Below are 8,604 nucleotides of genomic sequence, written 5' to 3' on the forward strand. Positions count from 1 at the left end.
AATAATTTTCTCTTTTGTCAGAAGAGCCAAGTGGGGAAAAACCCAGAGGAATTGATTAAAACTTTTATAAATGGAATTTGTCTGTTGCAAAGGGAAAGCACCAGACTTGTAAGTTGCATTTCCAGTTCATCTGTTAGTCTGTATTTCATTACAAATTTGGGCTCCTGAAGTTTCTAAGTAGAAATGTGGCAACCTGATTTAATGCTCCTCAGGGAAATGCCTTGTACTCTGTGCACAGACTTTCACAGAAGCAAGGGCTAATTTGTGTATATAAAAGAAGAAATGGCCATCTAATCATGTAGGAAAAACTCTTCTATGGCACATCTCAAGTTTCTTAGAAGTATGTTCAGTGCTGAGAACAAATATGATAAGGTTATTTGAGAAGAGTGGATAAATGGGGAAAAGATGAAAAAAAAAATCAATGAATACAGTATTTATCATCAAACACAGTTATAAAAAAGGAACCTACTAAAGAAGGAATATTGTCGCTCTGTTGGAAGATGTTCAAATCCAGCTGCCCAGATATGTCTATAGAAACCTCTCACTGCAAATAGGAGTTTTGAGCATGCATTTACCTTCTATGGGCTCTGTGGGCCAGTAAGCACTTGTTTCTGTGACGAGATGGTGTTACTGTCTTAAAGCTTCTTCATGAGCCAAACCTTGCATCCCTCTGGATATAATTAGCATGAAACATAAGGTGTGAGCTTTATCTCTATTTTTTTATCCACAGCTAAGGCAATTATTCTAATGTTTTAGTGAAATTTTGGCATGTTGTTTTCGGACAATCAGACACATGAATCAAAGAGGAAAAATACAATGCAACACTCCTGAGCACCAGCTTAGCCAGAGAGGCCTCAAGGCATAAAAATTTCAGGCAAATGGTCTTTTTCTGCAAGAGTGCCCTAAGCACCAATGACGCTACAAAAGCGAATTAATAGAAATATCAATACAATTTCTGGGATCCCTTTTATGTGTAACTGCTCATGCTCAGAGAGGAACCTGCTCCCCATGCGGGAGCTCACCTTGTCATCGCCTGATGAAGGCAGAGCCCTTTCCCTCGGCAGGGCCGGGAGCTGGGGCTCCCCGCGGGCGGCGGAGGCGCTCCCGGGGCCGCTCAGCACCGCGGACAGCGGCGGCCCCGCCGCGGGGCCGGGATGCAGAACCCGGGCGGGGCTCCGGGAACCGGAGCCGCCGGGAATCGCTCCCACCTCTGCAGGGCAGGTCTGGCACCAACACCGGCACAGGAAGGAGTTTAAATGAATAGATCTGGACGCCTCACAAAATGGGACCGTAATTTTAAGGCAGGTCTTGATAAAACCAAAATGACAGGTCAGGGATGAGGTGCCATGTCATGGATTTCTTTAATCAGGAAAGAGAACTCAGGAAAGGCAAAACGGTTTCAAATGAAAGATTTGGTTGCTGCAACTCCCTTTTGATACCACAGTGCACATCCTCCTTTGGTAGGTTTGCCTGCTCTGTTCAGCCCTGAAACTCTAACCACACAGTGATCTTCTTCCTGCAGTTTTGGGTGCTGAGCATGATGCCACAGGTCAGAAATACCCCTGTGGGCAGCTGGGATCAGCTGTCCCAGCTGTCCCCCAGCCAGCTCACTGGTGGTGTGGGCTGAGGAGCAGAAAAGGCTTTGATTCTGTGCAAGCACTGCCCAGCAGTAACAAAAACATCCCTGAATTACAAACACTGTCTTCACCACACATCCAAAACACAGTCCCACAGCAGCTACTGTGAAGAAAATTGAGTCTACCACAGCCAAAATCAACACACCATGTTTCATAGCCTCCATGAAATAACCTCCTTCATGTCCAAATGTACATGAAACAAAATTTTGTCTTGTCACAGTTAACAGGAGCAAGATTGTTTCCTTGACCTCATTTAAAAGATATTTCTAAGATCCGTAGGTGATCAGGACACTTATTTAAAAGCATTAAATGTTCTTTCCAGAACTATGGTTTCGTGTCTGGCAAACTTCTATGAGAAAGTACAACATTACAGAAGTTCAGTGGGGTCAGAATGTGCAGACCTTGCTGGTAATCAGAGAGCTCCAGTTCTACCACTTTGTTCATTTGCTTTCCCTTTCTGTTCTGCTCCCACTCTTATTTAGTTTATCTGTAAGATTTGCAGGTAGAAATTTTCCCCTGCTGTGCATTTGCATAATTAGGCCAGTTGATCAGCACTTCTTTCATATGAATAACAATAATAAATTGCTTTCTCAGTCCTTAAGAATACAGTAAACAGTGGAAAGTCTTCAGCCACAAGTTCAAACCCTGTAATGATAGTTTATATTAAACTCAAGATAAATTACAATCTTCCACCTGATCGTTTGTTTTCACAGTTTAGAGGGCAGATATACTCCTCTCTAGATGCATGGAAGTACATTAGCACTATAAAATATTCCTGCTAATGCCTGTGGGACTATTTATTGAAAAAAAAATTCCGAAACCTATCTATAGTTTCCAAGGAGTTTAATATCTGTCTATATATAAACAAGGGGTTATATATGCCTATATGTAAGCAAGGGTCTTCTGCTAAGAGCAACCCTTGAAACAGCCTGCACTCCCCAGGTAATTTGTGTGGATATGCAGATAACATAGGAAAAATTCAGTGGCAGAGAAGATTTTGCAATGTCTGTTTGTGCAGGCTAAAACAGAGAGTATCCCAACAGAAGAGCAAATCCAGGAAGCAATATCTGGTGTAAAGCTGAATATTTTTTGCTTTGTTACTCTGAAATTTAGTGCATAAGATGTAAAAGAAGAGACTAATCTAAACATCCAGATCAGGGGTTTTATGACATTTTCATAAAGAACTATCAGGTGTTTTATTGCAAGTTCTTGATGTGTAAAAATCAAGAGGTAACAAGTACCAGAAAAAGAAGAAAAACCCATTCAACTTAAGTAAAATGAATATGTCTGCATCATAATAAGAGGACAAAGGACTTCTGTACTTTCAAGGTGTGCTTTGGTGGGTGGTAGTACTGTGGGGATTACCCAAGTGTGTATGGGTGAATAGTGAGTCTATTAACTCTTGGTAGTCTGGAATTGGAGATGAACCAAAAATATGTCTTGCAACAATGCTAGGAGGCAACACCTTCAGTCTTGATTAATTCAAGAGTTAATCTACTGGTGAACTCCTGCAGTAATTTTCTAGAACTGGTGAGTTTTGCATCACAAAACAGTGCAGGACTTCAATTCTTTCCATAGCTAGAACTGTGTACAGTTGCTATTACAGTGATTATATTAATATATAATGCTACTTGTTCTATGTTGTTATGTAAGAAATATTAACCTCCATGTACATAGTGTGCTTTGAGAGAGGGAAAGGGAACAGCACAGGCAGCACCACATTTTCATGAGTTATCTTGCAAGCAACCACGTTGAAAGGACTCAACAGTAGTATTTTCTAAAGTTATAGGGAAAGAAGAGATGTCCTTAACTTAAAGGAAATAACTTACCAGCCTTATATGACCACTTTTTTTTTTTTTTAATGGGGAGAATAAAATTTTAAAAAGAGCAGTTTGAAAATCTCTCATTGGAGAACTTTTACCCTGTATCACAGAGATGCATTGCAGAAGGCTGGAGACAAAACAAAGGATTTTGAAGCCTTCAAGTACAAGATACCATTTAGTCAGTACTTAATAGTGGAGCATGATCCCACAGCCCCATTTACCACAAATTCTTGCTGACTGTATTTGGCAGCATAAGGCCTTTTGGGTCAGGGTGCTCACTTTACAGTTTTGCCCTTGGAATCTCAGAAGTAAGGAAGCATTTCAAACCTTGAGCTTCAGAAAGAATTTAAGAAATGCACAAGAGAGCCAACTTTTAAATGAACTGGAAAGATTTTATGAGGACAGAAGATCAACAAGTGACCAGGACTCCAACTGTGAAAGAAAATGTGAGAAACAAGCACCTCTTCTAGTGTGAAATTGGTCTAATTCTTGGGGCCTTTAGAGTGGCAGTATCAAACAACTGGCCAATATCGTGTACACTTTCTGCCATCCACATGGCATCAACTCCATTACCACACTCTGTGAAGCAGTCCAATTTGCCACACGTTTGTTTAACCCCTCATTTCAAAGTGGAGATGGAGATTTTTTCCCCCCTCACCCAGAGTTGAATGTGTCTTAATGCACCTGGAAGCCAGTCTTAGCATGCACCTCAGTGCTGCACACAAGCAGCTGGAGAAAAAACCTCATCCAGCTAGCAGCTGAATGAAGTGGGGTTGCAGGTGCACCTGATCTTAAAGGGGGTTTAAAAGAGAGGTGAAGACAGACTTTTTCATAGTGCTGGTAGAGATACAGTGAGGGGTAATTATTTTAAATATACTGAATACATTTTTTTTACAATGAGGGTGGTCAAACATTGGCACAGGGATGGTGGATGCAAACATTCAGGGCCAGGCTGGATGAAGCTTTGAGCAACCTGCTCCAAAGGAAAGTGTTCCTGCTTATTCCAAGGGGGTGGGACTAGATGGCCTTTAAAGAGCCCTCCCAGCCCAAACCAGTCTGTGAGTGTATGACCGCTGCTGCATTGGTGGGTGCATTGGTGGACAGGTAACTACAGCTGCACCTTGAAAGAAGCACCTACCTCAACACAGCTCTGAGCAAGCTGCTGAGTTGCTGATCACCAACGTGGGGCTCACACCTCAGAAGGGGTGAAGGCTGGCACACCATTTTGGATGTTTAGACATCAGATGTATTTGCTGGTTTTCATTTAGAGCATCTGACAATGCATTTTTATAGTTTTGAGGGGTTTCTTGGTGTGATTAATGAAACAAACCAGAATTTTGTCACACCCAGCTGTGAATGGTGTTTCACAGATCTATCATGCTTTTTACCCTACCCTGCTTTGCACCATCACCGGGAGGAATAGGTGTCACTGGATCTGCTTGCTGGATTTGCCAGTGCTCCCAGCCTGTGCTTTTGTTGTTAAGAATTCAAACAAATCTTTTACTGCAAGATACCTTGATAGTGGAAAATGCAGTCTGTAGAATAACTCCTCCCAGCTCCTTCTAGTCCAGCTGCTTTTGCTGCTTCATTGACAGCATGCAAGAGGAGCACTTTGAGGTGTGTGTGAGTGACTGTGTCTCTCTCTGGTGGGCAAGGCAGGTAACACTGCTCCTCAGTAAACAGAGACACTGATTTGTCAAACCACTGCTCTGATGCCCTTGCCAACAGCAATTCCTATCAGATCCCAGTCCACAAAGCAATATTGATCATCTTTCTAAAGGGTGAGATTTCCACAATGATATTGTTGAAGGAAGGAGGAACATTTTTTCGAGAAGAGGTATTTCAAGGCAAATAACCCTCCAAGGAGCATGCATTTTCAAATCAGTAACACACAAGTATGGCTAACGCACAAAACAGCAGCCAGTTATATATACAGATTTCAGTGAGGCTTTTAGGAAAAACAATGGGGCTGGTTTTAAGGGTGGTTGGCCTGCTGAAGTGCATTTCTCTGAACAAATACAATGCTGTAGTGCTGAATGGATTCAATAGTGCTGTCTCAAACATGGCCAGGAGTGTCTGGAAGTGGGTGGAGGTAGAAAGAGCTAGTGGGACTCTTCTCGTGGTTGGCTGAGGCTGCCTCCTCCAACCCTTTCTTTGTCCTGGCAGGGTCCATGGTTTCCTTCCCCTTTCCCTCTGTGACAAGTGTCCTTCCCTGCATGAACAATCCCCACCTAGAAATAATAGAATGAAATTTTAAAAAATGTGGGCTTAAAAAATTCAGGCATAACTTTGTCTGAACAAGATGTCTGGGTTGTAGAAGACTCTCCTAAGGGAAGAGGGTATATCTTGGTACCTTGGCTGTTTGAAACTGGGAAGGAAAAATACATACACGGATAGAATATAATGTAGGAATCAATCCTGCCTTGGCCTCTGTAAGGAAAACAAGTGACCTTAATGATCTATTCTCTCTCTAGAGCACTCACAGAGAAAGCTGTGCTCGCTCCAATTCAGCTGTGTGCCCAGCACATAACACAATGGACCTCACTCCTCGGGAAGCTCTAAGTGCCACTGAAATAAAAATAAACAAGTCCTGCACAAGATGGTGAGGGCACCAGACGCCTACAAAAAGCAGCTCTTGGGGGCCACACGAAGTCTTGGAGTGGGGGTTGTGCAGCAGGAGCATTTATGTAAGGAAATTCACTTCCCTCATTGAAAGATACACTTCAATTCAAAATGCATGCCTCCTTTTTCGCCATTACAAATTTCACATGCACATTCCTATATATGTCAAAACAGAAACACAATGACTGCAAGCTTATGGGTGACACCACTGAACAATGCCATAAAATGCAAGACATGGGACAGAAATACATAAATAGCTGCAGGCCATGATCTGCTCTCAACTGTTTATGTGCTGCTCCATTAATACTAATAGGAGTTAAGTGTGCAGAATAAAGTGACAGCTATTGCCCCTCAGCTCTGCCAACAGTCCTTAAGGTCCAGCCAGCACTTCTTGGTGCTACACTGCCACTGGACTCTGGGGAACAGCACAGTCCATCTGCTCTAATACCATCTAGGGTGTTTTTAAGATTCCTGTCTCCAGTCTCACAATGAGCTGTTGTAATGTGAAAGCAACAACAACAGTAATAGTGCAATCTTGGTGTGCTCATACCTTTTTTAGGAGAGGAATACTTCGACAGAGCTTTGAAACTGAAAATGGTGCTAAAAGGTGGATTTTGGTGTCCTGAAAAATGTCCTTGAAATTTTTCAGCTGAGAAAGCCTCAGACAATAAAGGCATAGGGCTACCATGGTAGTATTATGTCCCAGCCATCTCATGGTTTAGGGGTTTTCTTGGGAGGAATTGTTTTTCTTTTTGGTGACATTGTCCATTATCTCTCTGGGTTCTGAGAAGGAAATTACAAACCCTGCAGGAACAGCCTTGCATAGTCTGCTCTCCAGGCAGTAAAAGAAATGACGATGATCTATTGTACTGGATAGTTCTCAGGATGTGGCACTCTCTCCTTACCAAATTTCTAAAAGCCAGGCAGCTGAAATACTCCCAGTGGCACAGAGATGATGTTCACCTAACCTCTTCTAGTTACTCCTCTGATCCTAGTCCACATTTTCCAAACAATTTTCCAATGTGTGTTGAAATAAATTTTTAAATACAGCTCACCTAAACTTCACTCTAGCCTCCACTGGTGGCAGCAGAAAGTTTCTATCAACTTCAGATGCCTGGAATCAGGCCAACTGCAAGAAATTACCACCATGTGAACCACTTGAAGCTTTTATTCCTCCCAAGGTTTGAAACACATAAGTATGTGTTCACACATGCAGAAAAAAGTATCCTTTGCTCTGTCTGGTCCACCTTAGAACAGATCACATTTGGGTATTTTGCACACTGGGCTATCCTTGCTCTGCTGCAAGCTCAGAGCTGAAGCAGTGTGGGATGGAGGTTGCCCCTCTGCTCCCTTTGCTGGTGCTATGCTTTGCTAGCCCCACAGCTCAGCCCCACACCATCACAGTCCTTGCAAGAGCCTAGATTTTTATGCAAAAGCAAACAGAAACACTCATGGGCTTGGGACACTGCAGACTAGCACCCCTTGAGGGGTTCTCAGGGACCTCAAAGGAGAGAGATGTTGAGACAAGGCATTTACTGCTAAATGAAAACTAAAGTCAGACCTGCAAGGTAGATTTGCTTTTAATCCACAATTTAAAGGGAGTGATTTCTCCCTCTTGCCCTACTGTGCTGCCCACTGTGCAAGCTGGGCTCTAGAAGCAGAACTTGAAGCTTATTGTGCCTTTTGAAAGAAAATATCTGAGGGTCTCTTTTATCTCTTTATTAATAGGTTTTGACTAATCCTCTATTCATTGATATCCATTATAAGATTATACAGCTAAAATTAAGTTAGTGCATACAGTATGTCTACAATGAATTCAATAAATGTGTGTTTTCAAAGGAAAAAAAAATGTTCAATAATTATGGCTGAGATCAGCAACTGGCATCACAGTCTTTGTTGCTGAAATATGGCAGCATTTCTTTGCCTGCACAAGTTAAACCCCCAAATCAAGGTGGTTGTGCTCTCTTGGAAGAAAGAGTAAGAAGGGAGTAGCATGCACAGGGTGCAAACATGCATTTTGAGGAAGAATCAAAAGCCCCAAGCTGGCACCAGTGATAATATGGTGTCAGGAGCCATTCTCAGAGAAGAGATGTATTAGCAGTTCTAGTCAAGGTTTATTTCTATCAACAGGATTTGAGAGATGGCAGCAGGTCAGGAAGGCCAAGTGGTCCAGAGCACTGCTGCTTTTTTATGAGGAGGTGCATTTAGATGATGCTGAGCTAGTTACTTTATTTTGTATTCAGGCTTGACTGACACAGAACTCTCCCATGCTTAAGACATGAGATGACAACAGCATGCCTAGTATATTCTTCCTGCCTGGTCATTACACAGGTAGGTAAAATCTGGTTACCACTGCTCAAATGAGGAACTTCCTGGAAAGGCAAAAGCTCAGCATAAAAATTGGCAGCTAAATACAAAAGAGAAATTAATTTTCCCAAGAAAAGTCAATACATTATACTTCAACTCGGTGCATACTGTGCTGAGCAGGTAAATTTTAAGAGCTGTAGAGGACACCTGTTTAT

The sequence above is a fragment of the Vidua chalybeata genome, chromosome 8 (genome assembly GCF_026979565.1).
Source record: "Vidua chalybeata isolate OUT-0048 chromosome 8, bVidCha1 merged haplotype, whole genome shotgun sequence".
NCBI classification, from domain to species: domain Eukaryota; kingdom Metazoa; phylum Chordata; class Aves; order Passeriformes; family Viduidae; genus Vidua; species Vidua chalybeata.